We start from the raw sequence: 20,553 nt of genomic DNA, 5'->3' as shown, positions 1-20,553 counted from the left end.
CAGAATTCCAATGGGCGGAGGAGACTGCGGGAACTATGGGATAGCTACCTACAGTGCAACGCTCTGAAAATCAACGCTAGCCCCGGTACATGGACGCACATCGCCGAATTAATGTGCTTAGTGTGGCCGCATACATTCGATTTTATACAATCTGTTTCCAAAATTCGAATTATATACATTCGGATTAATCCGTAGCGTAGACATACCCTAAGAAAGACCACTGAGAGACGTGCTGCAATGTTTCTGTTGTCAAAATAGGTCAAAAAGTCAAAGGAACTTTTTGTCAATCCTAAGGGTTTTTTCTGGAAAGCAGCTCTGATCTGAACCCAAACCAAGATTTATTCATAATAGAGAGAATTTTTGACAGTTGGCTTTTAAGTTATGTGTGGAGTGAATGGACATGTGTTTGTTAAAAATAGACCAAATTAATAATTATATATGCATATGTACACACACTTTTTAGAACCTAAATAAAAAGAGTGAAGGGTGAACAATGCTGCTACTGGCATGTTTGTCTTTCATAGATTCAAAGCTTCCAGTGTCAGAAGGGACCATTGTGATCATATAGTCCAGTGGTTCTCAACCTTTTTGGGCTCATTTGTAAATGTTTATGACCTGTTGTGACCCAGTAAATAGTCTGGGGGTGCAGACCCTGGGGCAGTTTCAGTCAGGTCCTGCACCTGGGGTGCGGGGGTCCTGCCCAGCACTCACCCCACAGTGGTGGTTTCTGCAGCTCCTATGCTGTGGGTGTGGCTGGGCTCGGCTCTCCATTCTAGGCATTGCAACCTCCACGGTTGCAGCACCACTCAGGTTTGGCCCCACTCCCCCTCACTGGACCAAATTTGTGAGAGTGGAATTGCGACCTGGCTCATGGGTTGCACTGTCCCACACTGAAATTTGGCCTACCCAGACTACCGGCAACATGATGGCTGGGCCAAGCCTGAGTAGCAGTGGAACCACAGAGATTGCAGTGCCTGGAGTAGGAAGGTGAGCCCAGCCCACCCTGTAGGACAGGAGCCACGAGAGCTGCCATGCAGAGCTGTAACTAGGCATTTTAGCGCCCACGGCGAGCAAGCATATTTGCGCCCCCTACTAGAACCCTGCAAGGGACTATTGTTTTAATCCTGCTCCCGCCCTGCAAGACCTACTCCCACCTGCTCCTTCATTGTTGAATTTTTATCCTGCTCCCGTTATTACGGCAGTGGGATAAAAATTCAACACACAATGCGGGAGCGGGTGGGGGTGGGTATTGCAGGAGTGGGATTAAAAAAATTAGTCTTCCTGTGCCACAAACATGAACGTCCCAGCAGCACCACCATTGCCAACAGTAGCACAGAAGTAAGGGTGGCAGTACCATACCCGCTGCAGGGCTCTACCTCAATTGCATTTTTTTTTTGGGCATTCCCTCTCACCCTACCAGCTTTATTTTTTTAATTTTTATCCTGTCCTGGTTTTGATTTAATCAATTGTCTTGTCTTTAGAGGTACCAGCCTCCACCTCCTCACTTATGGATGCGTGTTGATGGTTCTCTGGTGTCCTTAAGTTTCTTCACTCCTACTTCCTTGACCATCTGACTTTAACAATGGCCTTCACACCTTATCTTTTCCTGATGCATGCATTCCTCATTCACACAAACAGTCTTTTACAGAGACCTTCAAAGGTATACAGCGGTTTTTATGTTGAGCAAGAAAGGCACTGTAAATTACACCTTACTAAATCTTGTAATCAAAACAGTTCACATTGTGGCCCATGCCTTCAACATTCCTCTAATCTCCTCAACATAGACACAATACAAGATCTTGTCTCTTACTTACTAAACCTTAAAACAAAGAAATGTATATTTAACTAGTGTGCCTAATTTATAATATATATAGGAAACCATAGTAGACATTATAATTTATCCTAAAACAAAAGAGTGACCATAATCAGTCATAAGGATTGTTCTGGTCTGTCCCTGCCTTAACATCAGTATAGACACTGGCAGTCTGTCAGATGCATGTCTACCAATGTTCCAGAGGGTCATTCCTTTCTGTTATTCAAAAAGGGAGGATGGCTGGATGATCAAATCATACATTAATTCTTATAGTACAAATATAAAATCCTGCTCCTACAGATGTCACACCAACGTCAAATGCATAGGTAAAATAACCTCTCTACACCTACTCGAGAATATCCTGTTTATGCATCCCAGGATCGCATTAGCTCTTTTAGCGACAAGGTCATATTGCGATCTTATGTTCAGCTGATGATCTACCTGACTCCCAAAACTTTTTCAGAGTCACTGCTTCCCAGGATATAGCCCCCCAATCCTGTAAATATGGCCTGCATTCTTTGTTCCTAGATATGTACATCTACGTTTAACTATTTTAAAATGCATATTGTTTGCTTGTGACCAGTTTACTAAGCAATCCAGATTGCCCTGTATTAGCGAGCTGTCCTCTTCATTATTTACCACTTTTTTTTTTTGTGTCATCTGCAAACTATGTCAATGAAGATTTTATGTTTTGCAGACAGCAATGTCACCCTTTACTGAATGGCCAACACCTGTTCACCTGTGAGCTCTCGGTCGATTTCTGACTTTTCATGGTATATTGTAAATAGCTGTAAGACTACTAACCATTATTGAGGCCATAACCCTTGTGTTTGCACCTTCTACCCCAAATAAATAAAAAAAGGTTTGTGTGTGTGCACGGGCACACGTATATATATTCTGTAATGACACTCACAGCAGCAGGGAAAGGGTTCATTTTTACAGGGATAGCTATGGAAAGCTTCTCCTAAAATACCTCCAAAGACAGAACTACTTGCTAAGTATAAAGGTGTTATCTTCATCCATGACAGACTATTTCCATCTTACATTAGAATACGAGAGAGAGATTGTTTTTAAAAAAAGCTACCAAGTTGGTGATGAATTAATTTGTACTTGTTCTTCTGAGATCAACCTTTTATACTGTTTATAACTCCAAACTATTTAATCACACACCTCCTTCTGCCCATGACATTTCAACAATCACCTTTTAGAATTGTTTAAGTTGTTTTTCTGCTCCAAGTATAGACTTAACAGATTTCCAAAGCTGTTTTTTTTGTTTTTCTTTTTTAATTAAGTTGCTTCTCTGTCTGGTCTTTTTGATAGATCTTCTGTTTTCACAGCACCTAGCATAATAGGCCTTTCAGGATTACCATAAGACAAAGAAGAAGAAGAAGCAGAAGAATACATAACAAATGACAAAGTGGACTAATTCACTAGTTTTTCATTATGGCAATCTGAGTTCACAGATGAAAACAGGTTGATAATCTCAGTCTTCTGACCCTTTATAGTCTATACTGGACATGCTACCACATAACAAAAGCTACTGCACAGTTGCTAGTCTCGGCTCAAGAGAGGACAGACTAGAGAAGCAGGGATGATCCAGGTGTGTTAGCAGAGCTGTGTGGGATAGCTTGCGCTGTGTTTTCCTTTATTATGCTCGACTTACTGCAGTGCTATTAGTCCCCCACTTTCACAGACTCAAAATTTCCGCAGTCACCACAAAAAACAATACACTACATTTAACTGTCAGTGCAGTCAGTGACTGCTCCAAAGCATACACAAAAGACACAAACCTCCTTTTATTAGTTTAACTCACTGCCAAATTATACCTGTATGATCACGTTTGATATTTCTTAAATTTTGCCTGTTAAAAATAATAAGTTTAGAGCAAAATAGACTCAAGCTATGGAAATTTTATTCCGGAAAAAAATCTGACCATTTAAATTCTGTGTGGGTGTATGCATTAACAGGCCTTTTTTACTATTATTGCTATGGCAATAAAGAGCATCAGCAAGTGAAGGATTAGAAAACAAATTGGACATCATTGCCTGCTGATCATGAGTCATGATTAATGACTCATACAAGACAAGGTATTATCATGGAATTATTTTTCACCATCCTCCATAATACTGGTCACTGTACAACATTACTTTAATTCAATGAAAAAAGAGATTTTTTAACAGCTCAATCTGAGAAAGATAACCACTTAGGACAATAGGACTTGAGAGACCAGGTAGGACAAGCTCGGAATTTAAGCATTTAGTTCTTTCATACCAAAGGGATTTTTGTTGATCTCTAACAAACAAAAAGCAAAATTTCAGTCAGCGTGGAGCACTTGTAGCCCATGGAATGGCTGGAATTGATTTTTGCAGGTTGTTTATGGTAAGAGTACAACAGAGTGGAGTAAATATAACAAATGCTGTTTGGATTCTTTAATTATAAATATTCTCTGTTAAACCAATCAAGTAAAATTGCTAAATTCTCGGATTATAACATGACTATACAGAACAAACTGGCCAAGAAGATAAAATGGCCCAATAGGACTTGAGAGACCCAGGTTCAATTCCACTGACTGTAAACAAAGTCACTAAGACTTGCTGTGCCTCAGCCACCCCATATGTAAAATGGGGGAAACCACATTAAAGATTGTGAGGTGCTCAGAATGGTGGGGGCCACATAAGTACATGAGATTTACTAGGACGGTTAGTGGAAGTATAGGGTATGCTACAGGGTCTGCTACACTCCACTATTATCTGTACCATAATCAGTTTATAGAATAACTTTTTCAATGACAAACTTTCCTGTAGAAATCACAGGTGGTCAACACGGGAGTAATTAGCATTGTGGCCTGTTAGTATTTTTAGCATGTTTTTAAACTTGCCAGAGCTCTGGCATATTGCAAGTGATCACTAATATATATCTATACCAATGGCTGGTGATGGTTATAAATAAGGCTAATATTTTGTCATGGTTATTTTTAGTAAAAGTCACAGGTCACAGGCAATAAACAAAAATTCACAGAAGCTGTGATCTATCTGAGACTTTTGCTGCTGTGACTCCATGGTTTCCCCCACCACCTTGGTGGCTGGAAGCTTAGGGTTCCCCACTCAGCCCACAGCAGCTGGGAGCTGCAGAGTGACCATATTTCCCAAAGAGAAAATGGGACACCCCAGCTGCTCGCTCGAGGCATCCCCCTCCCCCACGCGAGGCTGTCGCCCATTGCTGGAACCCTGAGGAGGGCCCCCTCAGGAGTCTGTCATCGTGGCTGAAATCTTTCAGGGGGCCCCCTGTCGCTTGAACCCTACCAGGGCCCCACTGGCTGTTAGCTCCAGAGTCCTGCAGCCCCTGGGCTGAAGCAGAGAATGTCATGGAGGTCTCTGGAAGTCAGGGATTTAGGGTTTTGCCCTTGGACTTTCAAATCATGGATTCATCTGACCTCATACCCAGTATTGACACTTAAGTTCAATGCCAGAGGAGGGCTGTGCATTCCTTCTCTAAACCAGGCAATTCCATGCTCCAAGACCAGGTGGGAGGCTGTGAGCTATGATTCATAACTGCCATATTTGTCCTGGGCATGCAATCCCATTCTGTTAATCCAATTTCTTTCTCCCAGCTGCAACAGCCTGGCACACTGTATTATTTGGGAACTGTTATCAATATTACTAGATGCTGCCAAAAGGGTGATGGGCCTGCCAGTGACCACTGGTCCAGCTTCCCTCTTGTTGCAGGTGGAGAGGGGAGGAAAATCTCCAATGGCCTCCTCCTGGGCATATCCTCATCTCAGGTCTCCGTTCCTGGCATGTGGGGAAGGGAGAAAATAATTCCCGATACCTTCACAGGCACCGGTGGGGGGACGGGGGGGACAATAACACAAATGCCCTTCAGCCTTTCCTGTTCCTCAGGAGGACTGATAAAAAAAAACTGCTAACTCCTGGAGCCTATGACTGAATACCCGCAGCTGGTACGTGAAGGTGGGTGGGTGGAGAGCCACACTATTGTTGGAGGGGAATGCTAAGCTGTGAGTGGCATGGGCAGGCCTGGCAACAGCAATTCTGGGCCCCAGGGCCGTCCCTAGGGGGGTGCAGAACCTGGGGCGGAAGTGACAAATCCGTCAGTTCCGGGACCAACCGCGCCGGCCAATCACGCCAGCCCGCAGGTCCCCCCAAAGCATGGGGCCTGGAGCGGTCACCATCCGGCGCGTGCTTAGGAGCCCAGCGGCCCGCCTGGGTGATTTAAAAGAGCACAGGGCTCCCGGCCCCGCCGTCACTACCACGGCAGCAGCTGCAGGCCACCAGGCCCTTTAAAATCACCTGGGCCCCTGGGCAATTGTCCCCTTTGCCCCCCGCCATCGGTGGGCCTGGGCATGGGGCTCTTTACAGACCCCTCCTTTTTTATGTGGACTTGCACCTATGTTTATGATATCTGATGCTAGTAAATAGCTTTAAATATTAGAAGTTCAACCTACCAGCACTGGTGGTACTTGGAAGAAGAGTAACATGGAACTCTCGGAAGGGAGAGCTTTGAGCAGCATTGGTAAGGGGCAGGAAAGGAGGGTGACAACCAAGAGATGGAGGGAAGAAAGAAAGGGGGGGGGGCAGTATCCTGAACCAGAGACTGTGCTCCTTGTTACTCAAGACCAAAAGTTTTGCCTTTAGAAATGCCAGTTCAGGCATCAGGAAGTAACAGATGTTACAGGACAGGGCCAAACTGGAGCATGACCCTTGCTTTTAAAATCTGTCCCTACTTTCCAACTGTATCCCCTATTTTTTTTGTCATTGGTGGGACAATGTCTTACTTGGACAAATTTCTGAAAAGAACCATGAAGGTAATTAAACACTGGAACAATTTAACTAGAGACCTAGTGGATTATCTTTACACTTTTCAGAGTGATAGCCGTGTTAGGCTGTATCAGCAAAAAGAACAAGAAGTACTTGTGGCATCTTAGAGACTAACAAATTTATTGAGCATAAGCTTTCGTGGGCTAAAACCCAGTTCATCAGATGCATGCAGTGGAAAATACAGTAGGAAGATATATATACACACACAGAAGACATGAAAAAATGGGTGTTGCCATACCAACTATAACAAGAGTAATCAATTAAGGTGGGCTATTATCAGCAGGAGAAAAAAAACTTTTGTAGTGATAATCACGATAGCCCATTACACTGAAGTCATTAAATCAAGATGGGAGAAGATATGCTATTTCTTCATCAGATTCAAGCATTTGCCTAAGGAGGTAGTAATAAGTATATATTTGCTTTATTAAGTGAAAAGTCTTGTGAAAAAAAAATGACATGGTCAGCAAGTAGTGTCTGATGGGTGCTTTTTAGACATCTATATATAATGAGGGGAGGGATAGCTCAGTGGTTTGAGCATTGACCTGCTAAACCCAGGCTTGTGAGTTCAATCCTTGAGGGAGCCACTTAGGAATCTGAGGCAAAATCAGTACTTGGTCCTGCTAGTGAAGGCAGGGGGCTGGACTCAATGGCCTTTCAAGGTCCCTTCCAGGTCTAGGAGATGGGATATCTCCATTAATAAAAAAAAAAAGATAGATGAGCTCCTTCCAACTATAGCTATACAGTACTAGAAATTACAACTCCCCACCTTCTACAAAATCCTAGATTATTAAAGGTATCTAGATTCATTGAAATAATAGAGTTACATCAAGGATGTATTTGCCCCACAAAGTTTTAGTAACTTTACAGTCAGCAAGCCAAGTTTTCAAAAGCATTCCTCTAAAATGTCACCCACAAATATAGCTTATCTATGGAGATGGTTGTAATTCCCAGTCCTCAGGAAAAGAGACAGACAGACAACCCAAGCCTGGTTTAATGTTCCTGAGCTGGTACAGTATGATTCATAAATATCATGGGCCAGATGTAGCCTCTATAATTGAACCTGTAATTTTCTCCACCCAAGGTGGGTTTTTTTTTTTTTTTTTTTTAAATCTGAGAATGTAATTCCCCAACTCTGCAAGTAAACTGGCTCTGAGGGAGGAATAAATGCAACATTCTTATCATCATATCGTAGGTCTCAAAATGTAACTGTAAGAGGGGACTATTCATTGAGCGGGTTTGTTTCCAGTGGGTAGCTCTACACTATTTAACATTTTTATTAAAGCCCTGGAAGAAAACATAAAATTATCCCTGATAAAGTTTGCAGATGACACAAAAATTGGTGGAGTGTTAAATAATGAAAAGGACCAGTCACTGATTCAGAGCTATCTGGCTCATTTGGTAAACTGGGCACAAGCAAATAATGTGAGTTTTAATATGGGTAAATGTAAATGTATACATCTAGGAACAAAGTAGGCCATACTTACATGATGGGGGGACTCTATCCTGGGAAGCAATAAGTCAAACACATTTGAGGATTGTGGTGGATAATCATGAGCTCCCAGTGTAACGCTGTAGCCAAAAGAGCTAATGTAATCCTGGGATACATAAACGCAAAATCTTGGGTAGTAGTAAAGAAGTTGTTTTACCTTTGTATTTGGCATTGGTGCAACCTCTGCTGGAATACTGTGTCCAGCTCTGGTGCCCACAATTCAAGAAGGATGTTAATAAATTGGCGAGTTCAGAGAAGAGCCATGAGATTGATTAAAAGATTAGAAAACAGCCTTATAGTGATGGATTTAAGGAGCTCAATCTATTTAGCTTAACAAAGAGAAGGTTAAGGGATGACTTGATTACAGTTTATAAGTATCTACATGGGGAACAAATATTTAATAGGGGGCTCTTCAATCTAGCAGAGAAAGGTGTAACACAAGCCAACGGCTGGAAGTTGAAGCTGTTTAAATTCAGACTGGAAATAAGATGTACATTTTTAATGGTGACAGTAATTAACCATTGAAACAATTCACCAAAGGTTGTGGTGGATTCTCCATCACTGACCATTTTAAAATCAAGATTAGATATTTTTCTAAAAGATCTGCTCTAGGAATGATTTTGGAGAAGTTCTAGGCCTGTGTTATAGAGGAGGTCAGGTTAGATCAGTGGTTCCCAAACTGGGGAACCAAACAGGGGGTTGTCGGGAAAAAATTCCCTAATGGCAGACAGAGCTGTTGCTAGGGCCCCCGGGCAGCATGGGGCCAGCAGCCTGGAGCCCCTGGACTTCCAAGAGCTAAGCAGATCAAAGCAAGCCTATCTACCACACTGAGGAGATTTAAACTTCAAGACTCCTTATAAGAAATGGAGAGGGAGGTGGATATTTTTTGCTGTTTTTAAAATTAAATAGGCAGCTAGTATTGTTTTAAAAATTATTATGAAGAACAAGTTTAAGCTTTGTTGTAACGTGTGGTGCTTTCCTGGACAACTCAAGACCTGGATGCTTGTGTAGGAGGAACTCTTTGAGTTGGCTTCTTAAATACCTTCATGCTGTTTCACATCTGATACTCCTTGATGAAACATAAGAGCCTTGTCTTATAACAGGCTTATTCAAGTGATATAAGCTACGAAAGTGAGATCTTGGAAGAGTGTTGCCATTTTCATAATGTAATAAAAATACTGTAATGATAAATAGTAATTAATAATAAATAGTGTGCAATAAACATGTCATAAAAACAAATTTTATATTTCCAAGATCACTGCTTTTATAATTTATACTCAGGTAAAGGAGAAAATCCCTGGGAATATTCATTTTTAGGAGGGGGTTCGCGAGACTTGACATTTTAGTGAAAAGGGTTCACAAGTTGTTAAAGTTTGGGAACCACTGGGTTAGATGATCATAATGGTCCTTTCTGGCCTTCAAACCTATAAATCTTATACTAGTAAGAGCAGCAGGATAATCAGTTTAGTTGCAGAGGATTCGCAATTTATTTGCACCAGTGACTGGTGTCTTATTTTTTGCGGATGTGTCTTCAATATGTTTTCAGTCTAGTAAGCGTTTTTTTCATAAAAGCACTTCTCATTTTGCTCCCTACTCTTGCAACTTTACAATAATCTACCCAGCCTTCATGAAGACAGGCGTTCAAGGTCCCTTACCTGAAGGGACCACAAGGGTCATCTAGTCTAATCCCCTGCCAAGATTCAGGATTTGTTGTGTCTAAACCATCCAAGACATGGCTGTCCAGTCTCCTTTTGAAAGCCTCCAGTGAAGGAAATTCCACAACTGCCTGAGGCAGTTCGTTTGATTGTCCTACTGTTCTTACAGTTAGGAAGTTTTTCCTGAGATTTAATGCAAATCTGCTGTGCTATGCTGTAGTTTGAACCCACTGCTTCTTGTTCTGCTCTCTGTAGCAAGAGAGAACAATTTTTCTCCATCTTTTTTATGGTAGCCTTTCAAATATTTGAAGACTGCTATCATGTCGTCTCCTTAGTCTCCTCATTTCCAAACTAAAAATAGCCAGTTCCTTCGACCTTTGCTCATATGGCTGGCATTCCGTCCCTTTGATCATCTTTGTCGCTCACCTCTGGATCCTTTCCAGTTTCTCTACATATTTTCTATACAAAACTGGACATAATACTCCATCTGAGGCCTAACCAGCACCGAATAGAGCGGTACTATAACCTCCCCATGACTTGCTATGCCTCTGTTAATGCAATCCAAAATTGCAATTGCCTTTTTTCCCCCAACAGCATCACATTGTTGACTCACGTTGAGATTGTGATCCACCACAACTCCCAGATCCTTCTCAGCAGTGTTGCTGTCAAGCCAGTTATCCCCCATTCTGTATTTGTGCATTTGCTTTTTCTTCTTTGTTGAATTACATTTTGTCATCTCTAGCCCAGTTCTCCAATTTATCAAGATCCCTTTGAATTTTAGTTCTATCCTCCAAAGTGTTTGCAACCCCCTCCCTCAGCTCTGTCTCATCTGCAAATTTGATCAGTATGCTCTCCATTCCCACATCCACCAGATCCAGAACTGATCCCTGTGGAACCCCACTTGAGACCTCTCTCCAATTTGACACCACTCCATTAATAGTTACTCTTTGTTTGCAGTTGTTTAATCAATTATGTATCCACTTAGTGGTAGTTCTACTGACCCCGCATTTCTCCAGCTTACTTATGAGAATGAAGAGTTTGGAGAAAATCAGGCAAAACATTCTCAAGAAAGCAGGATTCCCCAAAAAGCTTTGCCAAAAGTTAGAAGAATTTCCTAATGGTCCTCACTTTCCATTCCCTCTTCTGAAACAGTTAGATCTTAGAAATACACCTCTACCCCGATATAACGTAACCCCATATAACATGAATTCGGATATAACGCAGTAAAGCAGTGCTCCGGGGGTGGGGGGGGGGAGGGGCTGCGCACTCCGGTGGATCAAAGCAAGTTCACTTATAACGCGGTAAGATTTTTTGGCTCCCGAGGACAGCATTATATCGGGGTAGAGGTGTACCAAGATCCAAGATTTTCAGAAGTGACCTGTGATTTAAGATGCCTCAATTTTTGGTTGCCTGAGTGTGAGATACATTAAAGGGGCCTGATTCTTAGAAGCTGGGTACTGAGTACTTTCTGAAAACCAAGTTTCTTTCAGATGTCTCAAAGACAGATACCCAAATATCAAGTCACCCAAAATCACTAGTCACTTTTAATATTTTTAGTAAAAAAATATTTGTTTTGTTTCTATTTGTTATGCTGAGGTAGCTTAATCAAGGAAGAGTATCTTTCAGTAGCATGAGGCTGCGGAAGAGGGAAGGGACAATAGTTATTGGGACCTGATCCAAATCCCACTGACTTCAATAGGAACTGGATCAGTCCCCTACTTACTAAAGAGATGGAATATCTTAAGATACTTGCATGAGCCCATGCAGGCATTATAATATTCATATGGACTCTGGTAAAGCTGGGTCAGATCTACCATCACATTGCACCTTAGGCTGTCTGCACCCATAGACAACAAAGCTTCAATAGAACATACCTCCATTTTAGTCCATGACTCTTCACTGATAATTGACGAACTTATTCTATGAGCCTCATGTTAATAATGCTGAGATGTCCAGACCAATAAATATATCTTTTAGAAACCAAAAATCAATGTCAAATGTCATAGACATTATTCAAAAATGTAAGGAATTTTCTAGACAAAAGGCTTCATCATTGATGCAGCTAAAGTTATAAATATTAAACTTAAAATCTCAAGAGAACATTGTAGTTTCACCAAATCCACAAATGTTAGCCTGGTATTTCAAAATTCAGAGTAAAATATAACAGTAGAAGCTATGGAAATACAGAATGCAAGAGAATCATATGTTTATTATTATTATTCCTTAAGGTCCAGCAAGATGCTATACAAAGTGAAGTATAAAGAAAGTCCCTGATTTTAGCAGATAAGGCTGATCTTGCAAACTCTCATGGATGCAGGAGTACATCTGCATAGAACAGCATATAGGATCAGGGCCTAAAGGAAACAGTTAAAACAAGGCATATTGACACAGAGAAAGAAAGACTTTCTTTCTGACTGTTTAAAATAGATATAATATTATCAAAAGCTTAAAATCCAAAATATTTTACCATCCCAGCACATAGTATTAGCTGATCTTGGGGAAAAATTTGATGGGTTGCTTTCACAATGTTCAGAACCACACCAGTGACTCTGAAAATTAAGAAGTGAGCTTATGTCTTGTTGACGAACTGCTTGGGTACTATTTTATATTTAAAGGACTTAGTCAACATGATTTTTTTAAACTGACTAATTTTTTTTAAAAGATTCAGTCTTGTGACAGAACACCATTTAATTAAAAAAAAAGTTAGAGCATTCTGTTTAATCTTTAGGCATGTTTACAGGAGTCTTTGGGGCGGGCTCAAAAGTAACACCAAATTCAGTCATGTGTATCCCACCTTCCCTTTCTATCTTAGATACTTATATCACCAAGTTACCTGAGTGCCTCACATTTTATCTTCACAAGGGATTTATCCTTCCTTGTGAGGTAAGGAAGAACTATTATCTCTATTTTACAGATGGGCAAGTCACATAGTCTCTCTGTGCTGCAGTTCTCAAGGTCACACCGGAAGTTTGTGGCACAACAGAGAACTGAATCCAAGTACTAGGCTAGTGCCCTAACCACTGGACCATCCTTCCTTCCCACATGTCTGTCTGTTCACATGCCTGTCTACTGCCTCTTCAATTTCTATTTTGCTATCCTCCTGCAGAGTATACACTGAGCCGCTGTCAGGCAGTGCATGACAGTGATGCAACTGATCATCTGCAAAAATGATGCTACCAAATTGCAGAAAGCATACAAATTTAAAAACCAGAGAAAAATAAGTATTTCCTCTATGCTCTGTTCTCAGGGTTGGAAGGGACCTCAGGAGGTCATCTAGTCCAACCCCCTGCTCAAGCAGGACCAATCCCCAACTAATCTCAGAGGTTCTGTAACAATAGTAGGTACAGCTTTTCAGACAGAAGTGTAATTTTCCAGACAACAGTGTCCCTATAATCCTAAATGCACTTGCCTATTTAAGACACACCAAACTGTTCCTGTCTTTAACACAACACACATTTCTGAAAAAGTGACAGGTTTTACAACTCTTCACCGAAAGTTACTGGATTCCAGACAATAATTCAGGACAATTCCCCCACATAGTATCAAATGTAAAAGCGTTGTTATTTGCAGTGTTGTTCCCAGAATATTAGAGAGACAAGGTGGGTGAGGTCATATATTTCATTGGACCAAATTCTGTTGATGAAAAAGACAATCTTTTGAGCTACACAGAGCTCTTCTTCAAGTGTTATGACACTTAGTATAGACATGTGGCTGTTATATCTAGAACTACAAGTCTCTAACAAAAATTTAATAGCTCACATGCCAGATGCACAGTGAGGTGAGATTACACGTAGGTATCCTAGATACACTTGTATTATACCAGGTTTCAGAGTGGTAGCCGTGTTAGTCTGTATCAGCAAAAAGAACCAGGAGTATTTGTGACACCTTAGAGACAAATTTGAGCATAAGCTTTCATGGGCTAAAACTCACTTCATCGTACCCCACAGCTCCTCACCTTCTAAGTGGATTTGAAATGTCTACAGTCTGCAAACACCTTAAAATCCTTATCAAACCCTCCTTCTTCAAAAGATTGCTATTTTGCATTTAATGTGTATGTGAAGTAGCAATTCAGCTCTTGCCACAATGGCAAGAGCTCCTAAACATGGTGTTAATAATCAGCAGAGCTTAGCATTAAAAAGGAACAGGGTCTGAACACTATTAAGTAACATGCAGACAGAAAACAAGCAGCCTCATGAGGCTACAGACAGCTTCATAACAGAGAATCTCCTGGGGCAGGGAGAACCAAGGAAAGGTCACTAGCATTTCAAAATTCACATCATTTGATCCACTCCAGCAACTAAGATTAAAACCCCATCCTAACACTAGGAAGGTTTAAGATTGTCCAGGTGACCCTGACTCTGCATTTGCATATATTTCTAGTGTTTGATTAGAAGTGGAACCTTAGCTTTGAATTTATTCAGGTAATATTCACTTTCTGTGAAAACTAGAGCTGCTCCTTAAGGATTTTTCTCTCTTAAGTAATGAAGAGATATTTACTACCCTAGCTCCATTTTAACCTGCAGTTTGTAAAGATGGGAGAAGAGAAACAAACAAAGAGATTTGTGGCAAGACTTAGAATAATCACACATTTATTTGAAGCAAAATAATAGGTTTGATTTTTTTTAAATGGTGCCTGTAAGTGCCTAATTTTCTGTGAATATTGCACATTCCCATTTCACTATCAAATCACGTGTCAGATTTCTATACACTTTTACAACAGTCTTTCAAACAGCTTAGCAAAACAAACAAAAACCCACCACCAAACCAACCAATCAACCCACCCCCACATTTTGTATCACCGTTTACAATTGCCTTTTTAATTATCAAAGGCAGGAAAAACAAACTAAAGTAGCTTCTAAAACTCCACGGGGAAATATATATATGAATATGGCCAAAGAGGGGAAAGAGAAAGCAAACTGACCAGTATTATCTGGGTGGGAGTTAAATAGCAACATCAAGGACTTACAATTTGGGGGGACAATATGATACGAGGGGGGTTGGGGAGGAGGAGATGAGAACCAAACAGGTACTAATTTTACCTTGGAGCAAGGGGGAGCGAGACAGAGAGGAGAACCCAAATTCCCGGGGTTCACACTGGGTAAGGAAAAAAGACGCCAGCCTGGAAGAGATTAATATCAGGGATAGGGTGGGACAGATGAGAACCTACAATCCCAGGGTTAATTAATAATAATAATAGGGCAGAGGAGAGAGATTGGGGGAAGTAAGGAGAGGAGCCACCCCACAGGAAGGGGTGAGGGGCGCTGAGATTCCCTACCCTTGGGTTAACAGAGGGTGCATTAGCTCCAACCCAGCGAGTCACTGACCTGGTTCTACTCCCTGCAGCAAGTTGCTGCTCCAGCTCCAGGACAAGCAGCACAACGTGCTGCGGGGAAAGAGGCCCCCCCGGAAACCAGCACCGTGTGTAAAAGGGCCCAGTCAGGTCAGCAGAGAGGAGCTGGGACTCTGCTGACGTTGTGTGTGGCACAGTGACAAGGGCTGGGGCTAAGGGGAAGGCAGGGAGTCAGTGCCGCAGGGCGGGAGACTGTGACCCACTCATGATCTGGAGTGGAGAGGTGTTAAAATGCTGCCACCAGCTACAGGGAGCCTTGGGCTGATCACCCTGCCTCCGCTTGCTCATCCTGCATGCTGCTAAACCATCCCTGCCAGAGAGAGCTTATCTGTGGGGCTCATCCCATTACTTCTGGAGAGCAATAATTTTCCCTTTGGGATAGACCAGATTGCCCCAAATGAGACATATTTTCAAAGCCCTAATTGCTTAGTGAGAATATGCCTAGGACATAAGGGACACCCACTCTTCATCAGTGATGTCACCCTCGCCTAGTGAATTGTGTGCGGGGTACTCAATATGCTTGCAGTATTTTGTCAGGACCAAAGGTAAGTTTGTCAAAGTATGAAAATGTATGGTAACGTATAGCTTAATAGAAATGATTCCCTCCTTATTTTGGTTATTCATTCATTCTGTTATTTAGTCCTTCAAATATATAACTGTCTGTAAGTAAAAAGCAACAGAGGGTCCTGTGGCACCTTTAAGACTAACAGAAGTATTGGGAGCATAAGCTTTCGTGGGTAAGAACCTCACTTCTTCAGATGTCTGTAAGTAGTTTTGCTTAAATATGTTTGCATGTTTGTTGTGCACATATGTGACAAGGATGTCAGTTTTCTTTGTGTTACCATCTTTCCCTCTCCCCACCAGGATTTTGCTATATGTATTCACATCCCTGCTTAATATTGAGGTTTGGGGGCAAGGAGGGGCATTTTGCTATATTCCCAGTTTCTTGCTGGGAAAAAAGGAAATTTTTCTGTGTGTGATTTAAGTGGACACTTACAGTCTCACACATCATTTTATTTTTATATCTCCTTGCTTAATTATTTCTCGCAGTGTGAGACAGTACCCTGAGGAGTCATAGCAACTAACATGATGTTAAACGTGATTTATCACTCAGGATAGAGAGGAACTCCTGTGCTCACCATTATATCAAATGGTTGTGGTTCAAGGTGGGAATAGAATGTTAAACATGACTGTCCTTGTTTACACAGAGGCCATGTCTACATAAGGAGATTACATTGGATTAGCTCTAAAGTGCAATTTAACTTTATAAAGCTGAATAATACCTAGCTCTTTGATAGCACTTTTCCTCAGTAGATCTCAAAGTGCTTTACAAAGGAGATCACTATAATTAACCCCATTTTACAGATAGAGAACATGAGGTAGACGGGAGAAGTGATTTCCCCAAGGCCATCTCAAGGTATGTCTACACAGCAATTAAATACGTGGCAGCTGACTCGAGCTTGCAAGGCTGGAGGGCCCGAGAGCCTGGGCTTCAGCAAAAGCCCAAATGTCTATGCCACAATTAAACAGCCGGAGCCAGCTGACATGGGCCAGTCATGAGTGTTTAATTGCTGTGTCGACCCACTCTAACATGCCAGTGACAGACCAAGGATAGAACCCCTGCAGAACTCTATCCACTAGGCTATGCTGGTATTATACCAGTTTAAGGCACTTTTCTTGTTAATCATTGCATCTACACAGCTCTGCTTTTTAAAATTAACCACTCAGCATCCTGGACAGATATCCCTTGGTGCAATCGTAACCCACTTGTGACTGTGTGTTACAGGGCCTCCTCTATGCCAATCTGCCAAGAATGTGCATTGTTATAGAGGTTTGACTCTTTAGTTCAAGCTTTAGCAGTTTATGCATTTATCTCTCCTGGTCACTGGTTGAATTCACAGTGTCACTTCGCTCTATGCTCTGTGATTTTTCATGCAGTGGATTTTCAGGATGCCTACTGGGAATTACAGAAATTCTGCAACTGGGGAACAGACTAAAACTTCCATGATTCCTCTCCTGGCAGCTGTTAATTTTAACATTACCATTTTCAAACTGCTGTCAGGCAGCATGGAGGATCCAGTGCTGAGCACTATGATCATGATAGTCGTTAATACAAACAGGATGATGCACACGCGTTTGCAGTCAGACTGATGGATGGATGTGGCTCAGTGGTTTCGTAGGGATGTTGATGCTATGGATATGGCTAATAGAGGAGGAGGAAATTGAGCAGTTAGTTCGGCAGGGTATTTATCTGGAACATCTTTACTCAGTGGAACACTGCTTCTGGGTTCAATCAACTAGAAGTGACTGGTGTGACAGTGTAGTGATTCAAAACTGGACTGGGTTTGGCTGGAGTACCCTGCAAATACTGGGGTCTAGTACCCTGCAAGGTGGGAGAGTCCCAGAGCTCAGGCTGCAGCTTGGGCCCAGACATCTACACTGCAGTGAAACAGCCCCACAGCCGGACTCGAGTCAGCTGGCATGGGCCAGCCGCAGGTTTTTATTTGCAGTGTAGACATACCCTGGATGACATATTTCCATAGAGTTGTACCGAAATGAATGTACTGAGTTAACAAAAAACTCAGGTAACACATTTTTTCTTGGATAAAAACAAAAACAATTAAACAAGAACGTGGAGCAAACATAAAACCAATGAAACTACGGTATACCCATCTTAAGGAGAGCTCACAAGCTCCTGCAGGTGATACAGTTGAAAGGGTTCTCCTTCATTTTCTGGAGGGCTGATTGTTGTGGGAAGGGCTTGTCATTAGACTTACTGAATCGGTAGTCAGTGTGGTGTATTCTCTACAATTTGCAGGACATCAGAATGTAACACAACATGCTCTATCACAACTGTTTCCTTCTGAGTCGTCTGTGTCATGTTCCTTTCCAGAGCCAGGCACTCCATTTCAGTCCTTTGAGACTGCTCCAGGAAACCATCCCTCCACAAGTCTGCCTTAATGACTGTCTTTTGGGTTGAGTTCACTAGCTCCTGGAACATATCCTCACTTGCCTTTTGATTGTTTAATCGGAGAGCTTTCAGACTCTTCTTTGCTCATGGGGTGTGGCATTACAATTGCTAAGGGAAATCAGAAAAAGCACAAGTTCTTATTGTCCCAAAACCAGTTTCCATGCCAACAATGATATAATGCTTCTTTTCCCACTGTTTTGGAGTACCATTCCCATATTCTCGTGACATGCTGGGACTCCCTTTGCAATGGTAAGATGTTTTCCAAATTAGTTCCCCCTTGCATAGGGTCCCTGCAGCAAAGGATGCGTGTTTGGGTAGCTATGTTGGTTTCAGATGGGTGAAGGCTGAGTGGATGGACATTTGGGTGGCTGTCTTTGGTTTTAGGTGGGTGGGAGGCAGCGGTCTGCAGGTTAGTAATTGCATGTGCCCCTCTGCAATCTGCCTTTTCATTGGATGTTGTTACGCAAAAGCAAGTCCCCAGGAGACAGAGGGTCTTGTTTAAAAAGGCAATGGGCAAGCCAGCAAGATATGCAGTGCTGCTATTCACCAGAATGGTGTCCACCTAGCTGGTGCAGGAGTGAAAAGGAATCACTAGCTATGTGGGCAGTCCCAAGACACTTTGCCTTCTAGTGCATGTGCCAAAAAGACACCACTATCTTTGCTTTAAGTTCTCTTTTATGCTGTAGATCAGCGTAAAGTTCACTGCAAAATTAATACAATTCTGCAGTAACTGTTCTAAACTCAAATAGCTTAAGATCTCTATGCCACTTGAAATCTCTGTAGCCTCATTTGGGCCATTTACCTAATGAAATTTCAACTGTACTAAAAACTGAGTGCATTAATGAAACCATTAGACAAGGTAACTTTTCTGTTTCCTATTGCTTTTTCTCTTTCTGTATCTGCTGCTACACATTTGCCATGCAGCACATTTGATTTTTTAATCCCCATGGTGCTGACATCTGGAGTGAGGGGGGGAAGGCCAAGGAAGAGGGGGTTGAGGATGGGAGAGTGAGCAGGCAGCAATTTGGGCTCGGGAAGAATGGAGGTGGCAAGTATATCCAATGACTGTATATGACATTCCAGGGTGCAATCCAGACCAGTGAAGGGCTCTGTCACCACCTGCCCTGCAACCTGAGGTGCCTCGCAATTCTCTGCTGCTATGGCCCCCAACCTGGGCCCTTCACAAACAACCAAACGGCATGCAGGTCACACTAAGGGTACGTCTACACTACCCGCTGGATCGGCAGGTAGCGATCTATCTATCTATCGGGGATCCATTTATCACGTGTAGTGTAGACGCGATAAATCGATCCCCGATCGCTCTCCCGTCGACTGCTGAACTCCAGCTCAGCGAGAGGCAGAAGCAAAGTCGACGGGGGAGCGGCAGCCATCGATCCCGCACCGTGAGGATGCGAAGTAAGTGATTCTAAGTCGATCTAAGATACGTCGACTTCAGCTACGCTATTCTCGTAGCTGAAGTTGCGTATCTTAGATCGATTTCCCTCCCCCCCCCAGTGTAGACCAAGCCTAAGAGTGTCTGTATAGCCACAGCCCTGATCCAGCAATTCTGACGCCAGCAACCTGTTAGCAAACACTCCAGTCACTCTCTGACTTCCAGCAGACTTGGTTACCACATGCAGGGTGACCACATCACACTCCCAGTCCCAATTTTCCCACACAAAAAATACATATGTTCTGCACTGTCCAGCCCTCTTCTAGGTCCATTGCCCCTCTAAGGGGATTAAGGTACAACAGTTTGCCACCACAGATGGAGTTCCCCACATAGTCCAACACTGGATTAGTTTTGATTAAAGAATAAAACAAGTTTATTTAACTGTAAAGGGATAGGTTTTAAGTGAGTACAAGTATAAGGCATTAACATCATAAATAGTTACAGGAAAAATAAAGATAAAACACTTTCTAAACTTAACCAATTAGACTTGGTTCAAGGTGAAGTCTCTTGCCACATGTTCAAGTGACATTGCTGACCAAACTCTCAGGCCAGGATGTGTTCCCAAGGTCCAGTGGCTGCATCTTTTGGCCTCTTATGTGAAAAAGAGAGATGGATAGAGAACTTGGGGTGTTTTTGCCCCTCACTTTTATGGTCCGGCTCCCCTTTAAAATGCATTTTCCTGAGAGTGACCCCTAGATAAAGTTCTCTCCAGCTGAGAGCAAAGAAACAGGGAATCTGGTAGAGGAAGTTCCATGCTATTTCTTTTCACCTGTGCATTCAGAAATGCTGACTTCCCTTGTCACTTGCCTTACCCCCCTTCCATGCCAAAGAATGGCCACTTGATAGGTGATGTCATCAAAGTTGATAGGCCACCTGGCTAGAGGCATCAACTTGTCCTTTGTCTTTGAGAAACAGGTTTACCCACTTCCCAGACTTTTCTGATAAACACACTTCAGTCACCATTTCAGCTTATGTTCATAACTTTAC

At 42.3% G+C, this 20,553-nt stretch overlaps 1 protein-coding gene across 2 annotated transcripts in view; it reads right to left on the bottom strand.

Moving 5' to 3' along the window:
* The window catches only part of ECHDC1 (ethylmalonyl-CoA decarboxylase 1), a 43,775-nt gene extending 28,539 nt beyond the window's left edge, over positions 1-15,236 (bottom strand). Inside the window, exon 1 of one of the 2 annotated variants that reach the window (XM_034765718.1) lies at positions 15,117-15,236. The gene's annotated coding sequence lies outside the window, so the exon portion shown is untranslated. Of the gene's footprint in view, positions 1-14,831; positions 14,910-15,116 lie in introns of those variants that run through there. The other variant, XM_034765719.1, reaches the window with a different exon arrangement.
* Positions 15,237-20,553: the final 5,317 nt, after the last annotated feature.

The sequence above is a fragment of the Trachemys scripta genome, chromosome 3 (genome assembly GCF_013100865.1).
Source record: "Trachemys scripta elegans isolate TJP31775 chromosome 3, CAS_Tse_1.0, whole genome shotgun sequence".
Taxonomy (NCBI): Eukaryota; Metazoa; Chordata; order Testudines; family Emydidae; genus Trachemys; species Trachemys scripta.
This window is presented reverse-complemented; position numbering and strand designations above follow the sequence as displayed.